The sequence below is a fragment of the Kogia breviceps genome, chromosome 3 (assembly GCF_026419965.1).
Source record: "Kogia breviceps isolate mKogBre1 chromosome 3, mKogBre1 haplotype 1, whole genome shotgun sequence".
NCBI lineage: Eukaryota > Metazoa > Chordata > Mammalia > Artiodactyla > Physeteridae > Kogia > Kogia breviceps.
This window is the reverse complement of record NC_081312.1, coordinates 102943013-102958795: the sequence shown is the minus strand read 5'-3', so window position 1 is coordinate 102958795 and position 15783 is coordinate 102943013. Positions and strand designations below refer to the sequence as shown.

At 53.6% G+C, this 15783-nt stretch overlaps 1 protein-coding gene across 4 annotated transcripts in view; it reads right to left on the bottom strand.

Moving 5' to 3' along the window:
- LINGO1 (leucine rich repeat and Ig domain containing 1) overlaps positions 1-15783 on the bottom strand; it is a 200567-nt gene that overhangs the window by 93560 nt on the left and 91224 nt on the right. The window lies entirely within an intron of this gene.

Here is a 15783-nt window from a genome sequence, read left to right as displayed (position 1 = left end):
AAGAGCTCTGCTGAAGGCCCCTCTCTGCCCCAGGGAGGGATGCTGAGGGAAAGGGGGAAAGGGACAGAGAGTTTTATCCTGGCTCCATCAATCAACTAGCTGGCTGACCTCAGAAAGTTGCTTTTCTTCTTTGAGTTCCAGTTTCCTAATCTATAAAATGGGGGAAATAATCACACCATACAGTGTCCAGTAGTGGCAAGTTCTGGAGGAACTGTAGACATTATGACCAGATTCCTGGCCAGGGCTTTGGTTTTTTCATATCAAGACCCAGAGTGGGTGACATCAGCCTTGGGCACGTAAATAACAGGGCCCATGGGGGAGATGAGTGCTGAGAGCTCAGAGGAAGTGTGGATGAGGTGGGTACCAAACCTGCCCCAGCAGGGTTCTACCTAGAGAACCAGTCTGAGCCCTGACCCTGGACACACACCGGGTCTCAACTCTGGTCACACTGAGCCTTGAACCAGTCACCAGCCACTGCGGCCAGTCCCCACCAGAGACCAAGGTCATAGTCAGCCCTAAGGAGGGCTGTCAGGCTCCCATCTTCTTGTAGAAAAGCTGCTGAGTAATCTTCCATCAGATGAACTGGCTCATCCCTGGTGGCGAGGAGGCAGGAGCCTGTGGGCTCAGTGTGTGCTCCTGGCCTTTTGCCCCTCTGTTCACACCCTCCCCACACCTTTCCCCTATGCCACTGGCTTTTGTCTGAAGATGACCCCCCCACACACCCCAGTCCTGCTTCCATCACCCTGGCCATGTTTTCCAGGCCCCCTGACGAGTTTTGTCCCATGATCACAACCCCATGACCCAAGCTCTTGGTATGTTTTGCCACTCTGACCTCAGAAGGTGGAGATCCTAGGACGCCTGAGAGAAAGGGCCCCCAGCCTCACCCACTCACTGGGTTCACTCTCCAGGTGGGGACACTGAGGTCACTGGGGGAAAATGGCAGCCTCAGGACTCCCATCTTGGTTCAGCATTTTTTTTTTTTAACCCAGCCCTCTGGTTGCCAAATGGCTTCCCTTCTCTCCGTGCCCCCCCGCAGCCAAGAGAGGAGGGGCCCCTGCAGATGGGAGTCAGGCAAACCCCAAGCCCCCTCCCACATCCAGGAAGGTAGCAGGAAGTGGCAGAGTCTCAGGGAACCACCCTGTCCTGGGCTCCTCTGTCCTCGGAAAGCCCCAGCTCCTGGCTAATTTTGGACATCTCAGGCTGAACAACTGAAGAGATTTTCCAGATCCTCCCTGGCGTTATGGGGCCGCAGGAATGAGCTGCCCCTCCCTTCCCAGGGCAGCTGAGGCCTCCTGGCCAACAGCACTACAGTGTGATACTAGGGGGAGAGTGTGCATCTGCATCCAGACAGGGCCCTGGTTGAAGACCAAGGTGGCAGCACGGGGAGATGACCTGCCCACCCAGGCCTGAAATCCCACCACTGGTGACTCATCCTTTTGGGTAAAGCACTGCTCTTCTCAAACACAAGACTAGGCAAGGGTGGGGAGTCACCCCTAGAGGTGACGGCTCTGGGTTCATATCCTGGCTCTCAGTACTATCAGCTGTGTGGCTTTCTGAGCTTCAGATCCCACATAAGCTGTGGGATTATGGGAATAATAATGTCAGTCACCTGACTGTTACCACTAAGATCCTGACATCCTTGCCATCTCCCCCAGGATGTCCCACAAACCCCTCATCCCCCATCTTCCTCCAAGCCTCTCCTCCTCCTATGCTCCTGCCTCTGTGAATGTCTCCACCGTCATCCCAGCTGTGCAGGCCAGAAACGTGGGAGCCCTTGTAACTCCTCGTGACTCCTCCCGCACTCCCTCCCCCATCCCACGCAGCACAGTCCTAAAAGTGTCTCCAATCCAAACTCCTCTCTGCACCTCCGTCCAGGCCAAGCCTACCACTGCCTGCTGGACCGCCACCCTTTGTCCTTATGCCTCTCCACTCTGTTTCTCACAGGGCCACCAGGGCAGTATTAGTGAACCCTAAATTAGATTAGGTCCCTTCCCTCCTTAAAACCCTCTGGCAACTTCCTCCTTCTCTTAGAGCAAAACCCACCCACCTTCCTCACCATGGTCCACGGACTCTGCCAGACCCACCGCCACCGGCTTTGTTCCCCTCACCCCAGAAGCTTCCTTCCAGCTCCTCAACACATCAAGGTTCCCCCAGGCATGGAATGCTCTTCCCCACTCCTTGCACACAGCTCCCGCCTCCTCATCCATCTGATTATGGGACGAGACACCTCCTAAAGAAGCCCTCCCAGACTGCCCTGTCTCAGCGGGCCTGGAGCCTTCCCCACCTCCGCATTCTCTATTATTCCCTTGTACCACTTGTCACAGTTTGCAATTATACATCTATCTGTTTGTTTACTTGTTTATTGTCTGTCCCCCCTTTGCATCTTCCTCTACCTGGAAAGCCCTTCCTCATCTCTCTATCCAGATTTCGTCCTGATCAAGTCCCACTCCTTGCAGGAAGCATTCTTGGACTCCCCAGCCCCAGGGAGCTCCCAGGGAGCAGTACTCTGTTCCCGTCATTGTTTCTGCAGGTGGAGGTCAGCACACCTGGGAGATGGGATGGAGACCTGGTGAGTATAGGTGGAGTGCTGGTAGCAAACCAAGGCCATGTGTGTGGTGAGCGTCCAGCACCTCCTGCCCCTTTGCTAGTCGTGTTCTTCTGAAAGGAGGGTGGAGGGTGGGGGGAGACACCCTCCACCCTCAGATGAGCCTCAGTCTTAGAGCCAGGCGGGATCCCTGCCCCTAAGATTCGCTGGCCTGATGAAGGAGACCTAGCCACAGGGGCCCACCCTCCTATCATCCAATCATTGAGCAAATCTGCACCAGGCACCTGGCACTGCTTGGGCACTGGGGGTACCAGAGTGAATAAGCCCGGCACGGTTCCCTGCGTGACGACTGGGAGAGAGGACCACACAGATAACAGTCCTTCACGCTTGCCTGCTCGGGGCCTCCCAGGTCCTGGGCGGTGCACAGGTGAGTGGAGGGAGAACTTTTTGGTGGCAGTCCAGTGTGCTGAGAGGGCTCACAGTAGGGCCACATAGACCAGACTGGGAGGGCTCAGGGATCCTGGAGACAGATGTCCTGGAGGAAGGGTGTCTGTGCTGAGATGCAGAGTGGGGCAGAGGCTAGGGGAGAGGTGTGGTGGCAGGGAGGGTCTCGGGCACCTGGCACTAAACCCCAGGAGCCCTGTCCTCCCACTCGGGGGCCTCCTCACCCAGACTGCACCCCCAGCTCCTGACCACCAGGCCTGTGGGGGGAGGGAACTTGGTGTCTCCTCATAGCTGTCCTAACACTGATACAGCAGCCCCCCTCCCAAGAGAGCCACTTTGCCAGGCTCCATGGACATCACTGACATTTCCACATGCCGCCATCTCCTGGCCGTGGCCCATCTAACTAGTCAGTGGGGACTAAGGCAGTCCCTGGAGCCTATCAGCAAGCCAAGAATTGAAAAGTTCAGGATGGCAAAAAGGCTCCGGGGGTTGGGGTAACTCCGGTGAGGGGCACCCTGATGCCCCCTCTTCCCTCCCATTGCAATTCCCCCAATATACTGGTGACCTCAGGGGAGGGGGAGGCTTAAGGAGTGGCCCGGGCTGTGCCCACAGCTCTGGCCTGGGCACGACTAGGAGGGGAACCAAGAAAAGGGAAGTAATCACCCCTGACACCAGCCCCAAACACACACACACACACCCCTGGGCTGGGGAAGGGGGACAGTGTATGAGGGAGGAGAGCCACACCCACCCAGGGCCACTGAGGGATGCTGGGGAGCCATTCCTCAAGTCACCAGAGTGGCCACTCGGTCCAGCATTAATCAGAGAGGAGAGGGAAAGAAGCCCCCACGGCCAGTCTCTTCTGGGAAAGGAAGCAGTGTGGATTCACTTCCCACTACATGCCAACACCAGGTGTTCCACATGGGCAGCCATAGCCCATCTCACTACACCCTTTTTTTTCTTTTCTTTTTTTTTTTTTTTTTTACGGTACGCGGGCCTCTCACTGCTGTGACCCCTCCCGTTGAGGAGCACAGGCTCTGGACGCGCAGGCTCAGCAGCCATGGCTCACAGCCCTGCCGTTCCGCGGCATGTGGGATCTTCCCGGACCGGGGCACGAACCCGTGTCCCCTGCATCAGCAGGCGGATTCTCAACCCCTGCGCCACCAGGGAAGCCCTCACTACACCCTTGAAGCAGAAACAATCCTGACCATTCTGCAGGTGAGGAAGTTCACCTCAGAAAGATCACATGATTTGCCCATGGTCACACAGCCAGGAAGAGTGGGGCTTAAAATCAGGTCAGCACTGGGGCAGCAAGAGGTTTTAGCCAGACACGAAAGAAATCCTCCGAAAGGTTGGAAAAAACTTGATCCCAGGAAGATGATTCCAGGAAGGCTGGAGTCCCTTCTCAGAAGGCTGCTGGGGAGGACTGGGTAAGAGGCTGAGGGCAGGGACTGGACCTATTGACCTCCAGGGTCCCGCCCCACCGTGATTTTCTTCGACAACCGGGCAAGCTGCACATACCTCCTGGAGGGTGGGCTCTGGAAGAGCTAGGCAGCCCCTGAAAATGGCTGGGGGAGGCTCTGACCATCGGAGCATAGGCCCCCATCCAAGGCCGCCACCCCCAGCCCTGGCCACTCTGCAGCTCTGCTCTCTCTATGGGAGGCTCTGACCTCCTGAGGCCACCAACAGCGACAAAGGTGCCCAGATTCCAGAAGAAAAGGGACTGGAGAGGATTAAGTGGGGGAGAGGAGGAGCTCAACCCTAGTGGCCAAACCAGCAAGCGGTAAACCCTTGTCTGGAGGTTTGGACAGTGCTGGGCACCAGCTCATCCAGAACCTCCTTCTTGTGCAAGATAATTACAGTTCTTCCTGTGTAATGAGATGGTTTTTAAAGGCCATTCAAAAGAAATTTCCTATAATGAGGTGAAGGGGTTTAAAGTATTATACATCAAGGCAGCTGGTAATTGGTGGGACCTGGGCTGAGTCCTGGAGTGGAGCGATGGGAGTTCCATGTCTAAAGGCAAGAAGATGAAGAACCCAGGGACAGGACAGGAATAAAGATGCAGACGAGAGAATGGTCTTGAGGATATGGGGAGGGGGAAGGGTAAGCTGGGACGAAGTGAGAGAGTGGCATGGACATATATACACTACCAAACATAAAATAGATAGCTAGTGGGAAGCAGCCGCATAGCACAGGGAGATCAGCTCAGTGCTCTGTGTCCACCTAGAGGGGTGGGATAGGGAGGGTGGGAGGGAGATGCAAGAGGGAGGAGATATGGGAATATATGTATATGTATAGCTGATTCACTTTGTTAAAAAGCAGAAACTAACCCACCATTGTAAAGCAATTATACTTCAATAAAGATGTTTAAAATATTAAATAAATAAAAGCGAGAAGAGCCAGAGGAGGGATGCCAAAACCTGGGAGGTAAGACGGTCACTCTGCCAGAAATGTTTCTGCAACTTCAAAAGGTGTCCCGGAAGAGCAGACAAGGGCATGGGAGGCTGACAGAGCTGGGGCTGGGCAGGGGATAATTTCTGGGGGTGGGGTCACAGGGGTGAGGTCAGGAGAAGGAAAATGAACATACTGGTTGAATTGTGTCCCCAAAATTCATGTCCACCTGGAACGTCAGAATGTGACTTTATTTGGAAACAGGGTAATTAGCAATTGCAGGCGTAATTAGTTAAGATGAGGTCATACTGGATTAGGGTGAGTTCTGATCCAATGACTGGTATCTTTATAAGAAGAGGGAAATTTGGACATAGACACACAAACATGAAAGAATGCCCCGTGAAGAGGGAGGTAGAGATTGGAATGATGCATCTACATGCCAAGCAATGACAAACAACCACCAAAAGCTAGAAGAGGCAAGAAATGTGCATCCCTAGAAACTTCAGAGAGAGCACAGCCCTGCCAACACCTTGATTTCAGACTTCTAGCCTCTAGAACTGAGAAGATAAGTTTCTGTTGTTTTAAGCTACTAGGTGTGTGGTAATTTGTTATGGCAGCCCTAGGAAATTAATACAATGACCATTCTAACAACTGCAACTATCTAGCAATTAAAAAGGCAGCCTCAAAAGTGGTGAACACCTCACCTCTGGAGGTATGCAAGCAAATCTGGGAGTGTCCCCATTCCTCCCGACCCCATACTCTGAACAGATGCCAGGGCAGGTTCACACTTAGTCCCTCATCTGACCTTATTGTATGCAGTCCAGAGAACTGGACAGGAAAGAGTTATCATTCCCATCCCACAGATTTGGAAACTGAGGCCCAGAGAAGGCAAATAACCTGTTCAAGAGCACAAGGTAGCCAGTCAGTGCCAACCACAGGCCTGAAATCCTGGAATCCTGAATGCCAGTCCTGGCCTTTTTCAGGCTCATGACCCTGAGTCTTCCTTCTGTGCCTCCCCTGTCTCTAGACTCAACTGTACTTCAACATCCTGAAAGGCAGAGAAAGATCCACAGTCCCCCTGAACCCAGATGTTCCAGATTGAAAGTGACATCACTGCTGAAAGCCTTGCCCAACTCTAAACGGAAACTTCTAAGCAGCACTGTTGGTCTTTGCATCCTGGTGCAGTCACCAGCCTCTCACACAGCATTCGGCTAAGACAGGGAGGTGCTGAGACCCTTATTGAGCACCTACTGTATCAGTGCAAAGCCCTTGGCACAGTGTGGGGTGGGGGTGAAAACCAGGGAAGGCAGGTTACTGCATCTCCTTGGGGACCCAGAGTCCATGCAGATCAGACCACCCAGCAAGACCCCATAGGGTGTCCCCAGACCACGTGTGACCTCTGGCTGGACGTCCTAGGTCCTCTTCTGGGGCCTCCAGAGGAGGAGCTGGGCGTGGAAGTTGAAGGGTGGGTGGCGACAGTATGGCCTTCTCCAGCTCCTTCCAGGCCCTGAGCCCCGGTGGGCTGCACCGCACCCCAACCTGCAGCTGGCACTTGGCTCCGTCTACCCCAGGAGCTAGAGAACAGCATGGAGGCCCCCAGCTCTGGCACCAAACGGAGCGTGAGTGCAGCCAAGCTCACCAGCCAGGGCAGAGCCCGCTCTTAATGCTGCTTAGTTGGCGCCGCACAGCCGAGGGATGGGAGGAGTGGGCTTTGAAGTCACCTGGTATGAATTGTCCAGCGGGAACAATGGGCCACCCAGCCAGTGGAGAGTCTTGGCTCATTCTAATTAGGTGCCTCTTTGAACACGGAGGCATCAGATTAATGAGGTTTACAGCGCTCAGTTTCATGGCATGGCCGGCTGCCTCTGTTCCCTGATCGCAGTTTGACGCCAAAACCTTGTTCTCTAAATCAAAGGTTCTCCCTAAACTCTGCTTTCTGACGTGCCTTGGGTTTCTGCTGGGTGTCTAAAAGCCTTCACCTCCATCCCATCACTCCCAGTGCCAGCTTTTGTTTCACTGAAGAAGACTTCACAGGGCTGTGACCCCTCACACATCCCGCCTGGGAGAGGCAAGGGGCAGCTGGGGTAGCCCCATTTTGCAGACCTTGCTGGCCCAGTGCACCCGGGGGCCAATAGCCCCCCTCCAGCCTGCAGGCCCCTCTGCTTCAGTTCTTGGAGGCTTCAGGTGTGCTGGGCCATAGAGAATCCACTGGCCAATTTCCCACTGTTGGCATCTGTTCACAAGCCTTAGGGACATCTGGTTCACCAGTGTTGGAGAAGATTGAGACATCGCAGGAGCCAGCCTGCAAGGCCTTGCCCTCCCACCTCTTCCGCTCTAGCGGAAGCCTCCTCCCCACCCCTGCTCTGGGCCTTTGTTAGTACAGCTCCCCTCTCCTCACCCCCCACCCTCAAATGCCCCTCTCTCTAAACTCACACGACCCTTCAAAACCCAGCTACACCCTTGCTCCTCCTTCGCCACCACAGTCACCAGACTTCTTTCGCCCTCTGAGATCTCCCAGCCCCATATCCCTGTCACCTTGAGCAACTGTTCCTTGCCTTGTATTCCATTGTTTAATGCTACTACCTTGCCTCATTATTTTGTCCTGTCTCCCTGTGAGACTGTGGCACAGGGACAGGAACAGTGTCTGTGTCAACTCTGTGTCCCCCACAGTGAAGACTGGCTGATAATAAAGATTCTACCCTCCCTTGGCACTCTGGGATACATAGGGAGGAAAGACACCATCCTGCCCTCAGCTTCCCCATCTGCCAGATGGGAACGAGACCCTCATCCTGCTTGCTTCCTGGGGCTGCTGGAGCATCCAGGATGACATTGACAGAAGCATGTGTTTGGGGAAGTGGGGCAGTGCAGTGGGTGGGGTACCCCTGGAGCAGGGCGGTGGGCTCTGGCAGGGAAGCTGAGAACCACTGGGGCTTGGACAAGTCAATGCCTCTCTCTGAGCCTCAGTTTCCCTATATGTAAATAGGGTTGGGTCCAGGACTCACAGAATGTGTGTATTAACTCACTCAATCCTCGTGCCCACCTCTGGAGTAGACACTGTTACTAGCTCCATTTCACAAATGAAGAAAGGCCCAGAAAGGTTTAGAAAACAGCTTATAGGTGGCTGGAAGCAGGACTCAAACCCAGCAATATGCTAGCTCCTGAACCTACCTTCTTCACCACTCCATTGACTTTCAAGTGGGCCCTGGCTAAGCTTCCACAAAGCCTATCATTTCTGAAGCTTGTTTAACCGCTCTGTGCCTCTATTTTCCCATCTGAGGGCTGGGTGCACAGTGACACTCTGTAGATGGTTTCTGATAGGCCAGGCAAGGCTGACGTGCTCCCTGCTCCTCTGAGTCCCTTCCAGACCTCAGCTCCAAACCTCTCCCACCTAGAATTTTCCTGCCCTTTGGATGCCTACCCCATCGGGCTGTGCATTGCCCATCTCTTCCTTCCAACTTCCTGGCCACTCCTCCTCACCCACCGAAGGCTCCCATCTCCCTCCGAGTCTCAGCCCTTGTCATCCTCTTGGTGACTTCACCACGCTAGGGAAGACCAACACTGGGGCTCTCCGTTCTCTGACCTCCTGCCTCCAGTGACTTTTGGCTTCCATGCCCTCCAGCTTCCATCCCAGGCTGTAGCCTGGCCCTTGTCTCCACCACAGCTTCTGATCAAGCCTCCCAGCCCAGCCCACCTGTGCCTCTGCCTAGCCCTCTGCCACCACTGAGACCTTCACACCTCTCTCTCTCCCTCACTGCTCTTCCATCCTCACTCTCTTTGCCTAGCTTGGGTTCCACGGTCCATCAGTATAATAAATCCTTCAAGCACATTGCCCCACTCTCTCCCTTGGCAACACTTTCATGAAACCCATGTCTGGAGGAACGCAGTTAGCACCCTCTTGACACGTACAGCTGGAAAGTCAAATGTGATTGGAAAAAATGAGCCCACCATGCAGGCTGTGCCCTCCGTGAGCTCAACATCTCAGAATTTGAGTGGTCCCAGCACTGCCCAGCAGTCCCAGCTTATGTCACGGGCTGGCTCACTTTCCTGCTCTCCAAGATGGCAATGTCTCCCCTAGCCCACTTACCTCATACCTCCCATCTCTGTCTGACCCGTCACTCTCAACTGAGCCCTCCCTTCAATTTCCCTGAGGAAGCAGAAGTCGATAGATGTGAGGTCCCTCAAATGCCTACTGCAGATTCCAGAAGACCACCTGCTTCTGCCTCTATCCCCTCTTCCTGCCTGAAGAGGGGTCACGCTGCCTGTCGAAGGTTAGTTGCTCCACTTGGACTCTGAACCGATCACCTCTGGTCCCAAGAATTTGGTTCCCACCACTGTGCTGTCTCTTGACATCACCCATCTTGCCCTCTACTGGATCCATCATCCCCTCCCCCAGCAGCAATCATGTTCTGGTATCTCTCGTCCTTTAAAAACTCCTTCCTTAATTACGCTGAGTTTAAAAAAACTCAATCTCAGAAGGTTCTATACTATATGATTCCATTTATATAACACTCACAAAATCACAAAACTACAGAGATGGAGGATAAAGTAGTGGTAGCTGCGGGGGAGGGACGGTGGGGGAGGGGAGGGGTATGTGGTAGCACAGGGAACCTCATGGTGATGGAACAGTCTGTGTCTTGACTGTGGTGGTGGTGGTTACAAAGCTACACATGCAATACAATTACACAGTAGTGATGCACACGCACGCACGCACATGCACGCATGCACATGAACACACACACGCGCACACACACACACACAAATGGGAAATCTGAATAAGGTCTGTGGCTTGTACCAATGTCAGTGACCTGGTTTGATATTTGATGTGTATTACAGTTATACAGAACATCACCGCTGAGGGCAGCTAGGTAGACGGTGTCCGGGACTTACACATTCTTTGGATTTTCCTGTGACTCTCCCCCTTCCAGCCCCCACTCCATTCACTTCTCTTCCCATCTCCACACAATTTCTAGAAAGAGTCAACTACACCTTTTCTCCCTTCTCTCTCTACCCATTATCCTCATCCCACTTGAAGCTGGATTCATTCATCCCTTCACAACACTTCTCTCATCCAAGCCTACCATGGCCTCCTTGTTGTCAAAGGCAATGGCGGTGTCTATGTCTCCATCTTACCCACCCTCGCAGCATCCTCGACCATGGCTGACTTTGCCCTTCTGTTTGGAACCCTCTCTTGGCTTCTGAGTTGCCATACTATCCTGGTATGGATCTTACCTCGCTCTCCCTGGACATGCCCTGTCAGCCTCTTGTGCTGGCTCTTTCACCTCCATCAACTCTCCACATTGGTGAGCCCAGGGCCCAGGCCTGGGTCCTCTCTCTCCACCATCCACATCTCTTCCTGGGCAATCAGAGCCTATGTCTATAAACATCACCTACAGCTTCTGGTTCCTGCATCTCCATCCCCTGCTCAACTTTCTCCCTGAGCTCCAGCCTTATGAACCCAACCATCAGCGGACATTTCTGCTCCAGGAGGTGGTCAGAACCAAACTCCTAACTGACTCCCAATCTCAAACCTCATCTGGTCCTCCGCATCTCAGATAACGGCCACAGTGGCCGAAGTCAGAAATCAAGGCGGCCTCCTTGCTTCCTTCATCTTTCCCCCACCTCCCAGTTCTGCCTCCACAATGGGTCTGGAATCATCTGCCTCTCTCCATCCCCATGGCTACCATTTTGGCCCAAGCTTCCATCACTTTTGCCTTACCCTGTGTCCCCTCTTGGTCCCTCCTACAGCAGCCAGAGAACTCTTTTTAAATCATAAATCACATCAGTCACTCCCCGGTTTAACCCATCAAGAGCTAGCTGGACGTTGCCCCTTGGAAAACATCTCAGCTCCTCCCCACAGCCCAAGAGTGCCATGCAAATGCCCTCATGTGAGGCCACCTCCCTCCCACCACACAGTCTCCTCTTCCCCACTCAGCGCCCTCCCACAGGTACTCCCTCACCTGAGAGGGAGCTGGGCCTCATCTCACGGGTGACCCCACTCATCTCATCACTGCACCATTAGCAATTTCGAATCTCCTGTTTGCCTTTATTTTGTTTGTCTTCCTTACCCACCAGCCAGAGGGAGTTTGCACGTCAGTGCCTGGTGCATAGTAGGTGCTCAGTAATGCTTGTTGAGTGAATGGACAATAGCTCCCTTGTCTCCTCCCCCAGCAGCAACCTCTCTCCCCTGAGGAGGCAGGCTCATCTGCACATGGGGGAGGGTGCACATGTCTATAAATATCCACACACTCCACTCTCCCCAAAACAGTAACTGTTACCCAGATGACTCGATGACATGATAATTTCCCCACGTCTTGCTGGGAGCTGCTTCTAGCAGTAAAAGTTTGCTGTTTATGGCCCCAAGAAGACATCAGCTGTAAGGTACTAAAATTATAACCTAGTAGAATCATGTGTTTAAATACTCCGGAAACCAAATACTCAGGGCTGAGCACTATTCTGGATTGCCCTGGATGCCAGTGGCGGACCTGGTTGTATGGAACACTGAACGCCCGGGACTGGGCACCACCCTATTCTACAGGGTGACCGTGGTCACAGGTGGAATGCGGCGGTGCCGTGTATCACGTCCGGCACACTGCAGGCACTCAATATGGGACACTTTCCATTCCTTTCACACGTCAGTGGGGCCCACTCAGCACGGGCCCATTGGGCAGAGCATGGCCGAGGTGGGTGTACGGTGTATGAGGGATGAGTTATAGCAACTGGATTTTGGCTGAGTCTGAATATCACGGTTAGAGTGCAACCATGTGAAAATGACATGAACTGTCCTGAAAGGTAGTGAACTCCTGTCACCAGAGGTGTCCAGCAGAGCAGGACATTGTAGGGGAAGGGTTTGGACTGGCTGTCCTTCTCTAGCCTTGCAGCACTGGGACTTGAGCCACGAGTGGAGTAGAGCTTCAGGGTCAAACAGACACGCATTCAAATCCCACCTTTGCTACAGACAGCTTGGGTGACCCCGGGGCAAGTCACAACGCAGTGCTCAGATGCAGTTTCCTCATCTCCACAGAGAGATAACATATACAAGATATCTGCATGCAGTAGGTGCCTACTAAATGTTTGTCCTTCCCCTCCCTGCTTCCCTCTGAATCAATGTAAGCACAACCATCTGGGCCTTGGGACTCTCCAAATATTCTTCCTGCCCTTGCAGGTCCACCCTCCTATCTACCTGAACCCTAGTATTGGCACCACCTCCTCCAGGAAGCCTCCCCAGGCTGCTGATAGACGCTGAGCTCCTCCTCACTTGCAAGCTGTGTTGCACACCAGGTGTTGGAGGCTGGTGGGTCTGGGCACATGTGCCTACTGCATCTCTGGTGTCTCATGGTCAGTGGGTTGGGGGAGGGGAGCGTGCTCTGTGTGCGTGTGTCATAAACAATAATGACAGTAAACATTTACATTGCACTTACTATGTACCAGGCACTTTACAGGCAACTAACTCATTAATGTGTACAACAAAATTATGAGGGAAGCACTATTTTATCTCTGTTTTACAGATGGGGTAACTGAGGCTCAGAGAGGTTAAGTGACTTATCCAAGGTCCCACAGCAGTAAATGGCAAAGCCAGAATTGCACCCAGGCGGTGTGACCCCCAGAGTCTGTGCTCTTAACCTCGACCTCCACCATTCAGCCTCTCAATGCAGATGTGGTTCCCCCTGTGAGCACTTTCACAAGTCCTGCAGAGGGTCAGAAGTCATCTTAGGTGAACAGTGGTGGTGCTTCATGACCCTGGAGGCCAAGACACATGCATAAACACTCACACACAGACATATATACAGATGCAGGCATTAGTGAACATGCAGACGCTTGCACAGAAAAGGAGTGTAGAGCCATCATTACCAGTCCCTCTGCCTGAGAGGCTCTCACCTCTCCTCTCCCCAAGCCACCATGGGCAGGGGAGTAACAGGGGGAATCTCAGGCGCTGCCCACTTCTGCTGTGGAGTCTATCCTAGATGTTAAAAATCAAATCCTCATCTGCCCATGTGGTGAGATCCATTTATTACATAGGTGGTGACCTGGAAGCTCAAAGAGGCTCCTGTTAGGTCACACAGCAAGTCAGGACAAAACTGGGCCAGTGCCCAGACCTAGGAAGCTCTCAACAAATGCTTTCTCACACCATCCCAGGTTCCCCTCCACAATTTCCAATTCCAGACATCTCCTCTATTCCTGCTTGCTTTGAGCAGGACAGAAATAAAGGACAGAGATGGAGAGAAGACAAGAAGAGAAAGAGGGGAAACAGAGGCAAGAAGGAGAGAGACTTGGGAGAAGAGAGGAGAGGAGGGGAGCAGCAGGGAAAGTCTGAGCAGTGAGCTGCAGGGAGCCCAGCTCAGCTCACCAGCCCCCCTCGCCCGCCCAAAGCTGCCCACCTCCGAGAGGAATACAGTGAGGCGGGGGTTAACTCTCTGTTGTGGAGCAGAAAATGAGGTTCCAGTTATTAGTTGATTTATTGCTCTGTCCTCACTCTGCGCTCAGGTCCTGGAAGGAAATGTTCCACTCAAAAGCATTAAGCGTCTTCAAAGAGCAGAGGCATTAAAAATTGAAATCATAAAATAGACACGTAAATACAGTGGAGGTGAGAGAGGGGCAGCCTCCTAGGCAGGCTGAGGTAGGGGTGGCAGGCCCAGGTCCCAGCAGGCCTGTGGGGCCGCCACACGCATGCAGGGGCCGCCACACGCATGCAGGAGCCAGCTGTGTCTGCTGAGGCGAGGGGGTGGTCCTGCCCAGAAGGGGAGCACTGGCATTGCTCACAGTGCCTGAAACCCCTCCATCAGCACACCGCAACTTAGGGGTCAGAATTGTCCCATCTTTGAAAACACATTCCCTCTTCGTAGAGGGACAGCCCCGGGGCCTGTCAGATGATGGGAGGAGAGAGAAGGGAGGGGAGGCAGACTGGGAGGGCTGAGCTGACCCCACCTTAGCCAGCGTGCTGGTGGGAAGAGGAAGAGGCAGCCCTGGGAGCCTAGGGCAAGCGCAGCTTCTTCTGTGCCAGGGCCCAGGCTGCTCTGTGGGAAGGGAGCCCCGGCAGACAGGCACCTAGTCCCAGGCCCTCCTCAGTGGTGCTCAGACCCCACTGCACAGCTGGGCTTTGGTTGGGCCATGTGGGGACCGGCCCACCCCCAGTCACGGCTGGACCTCACGGGGAGTGGATGAGGAGGGTCCCTGCTCTGCGCTCAGTACATCTGGGCAGTGGAGTCACAGGGCAGGTTATACAGCCCATGCTTTCTCCATACAAGGGCTAGCGGGACGGAGAGATGCCAGTGGGGTGCAAGGCCCACCTAGAAACCGGCACCCAAGAGGATACTCACTAGCATCCTGAGTGGGCCTGCTCCCAGAACAATCCACACATACACACAAGCACACACGCACACTCCTATGGAGAAGATTCTGCCTGAGCAGCATCTATGATCCTGGCCTAGGCAGAGGTGAAGAATCGAGGCTGAGAGACAGTAAGGCCAGGCTCAGAGTCACACAGCACGTGGCTGGAGACCCAGGCCCAGAACTCAGATTTCTGCTGTCAAGTCCCCGCTCTCATCCCCTTCCAGCTCAGCTTCACTGGGAGTGGGAAACAGGTGTCATCCCCACCTCCCCCTCTTCCTGCCCTCCCTCTGTCCCTCCCTCACTCCATCTCTCATCCCTGCACATCCAACAACAATCCCACTTTATTAGGGAACTCCCCCTGCTCCTTACCCCCCCCCCAGCTAACCCTCCTCCCCCCACTCTCTCCACTCCCACCCACCAAGGCCAGGATGGGGTCATCCCCCAGGCTCACCTTTCAATTCTAGAACCACTCCTGGCCCCAGCACCTCTTTCCCCCATGTGTAATTTTTCTTAACTGGGAGCTCATTAATTATCCCTATGTTTTCCAAAGGAAATAAATAGCAATTAGAGAAATAAGTGGTATTTTTATTCTCCAGAAGACTCAGCAGCACGGTGTCCCATCCCATCCCCGCCCCGATGGCCAGTCCAGCCACCTGCCAGGTCTGCTCTCTTGCCCTCTCTCCCTGCATCCATCCCCACGTGTATGTGAGCAAAGTGCCTGCCACCAGGCCACCCAGCAGCAGGTCACCTCTTGGAATCTGCGTGAAGAACCATAAATTGCTGAGAAAGGGCCTCCTTCCCCGTGCAACAGAAGGTTAGAGTGTTAAAGAGAGCAGTGAAACTGTTTTTATTAATCAGAACTGCTATAAAGAAAGCATTTTAATTAACATAATTATCCCAATTGAGAAAAGAAGTCCTTACCCCATAGATACTTTTCAGACTAAAGATGCAAGCTGTCACAATCAGTCATAATTAAGTAAAGCGAGCCATTTTTTTTCTTCTCCTGCTCCCTTCCCCTCTCGGGCACCTGCTCCTCCCTAGGTTAGATCTCAAAGTGGAGACAAGGCAGATGTCACACC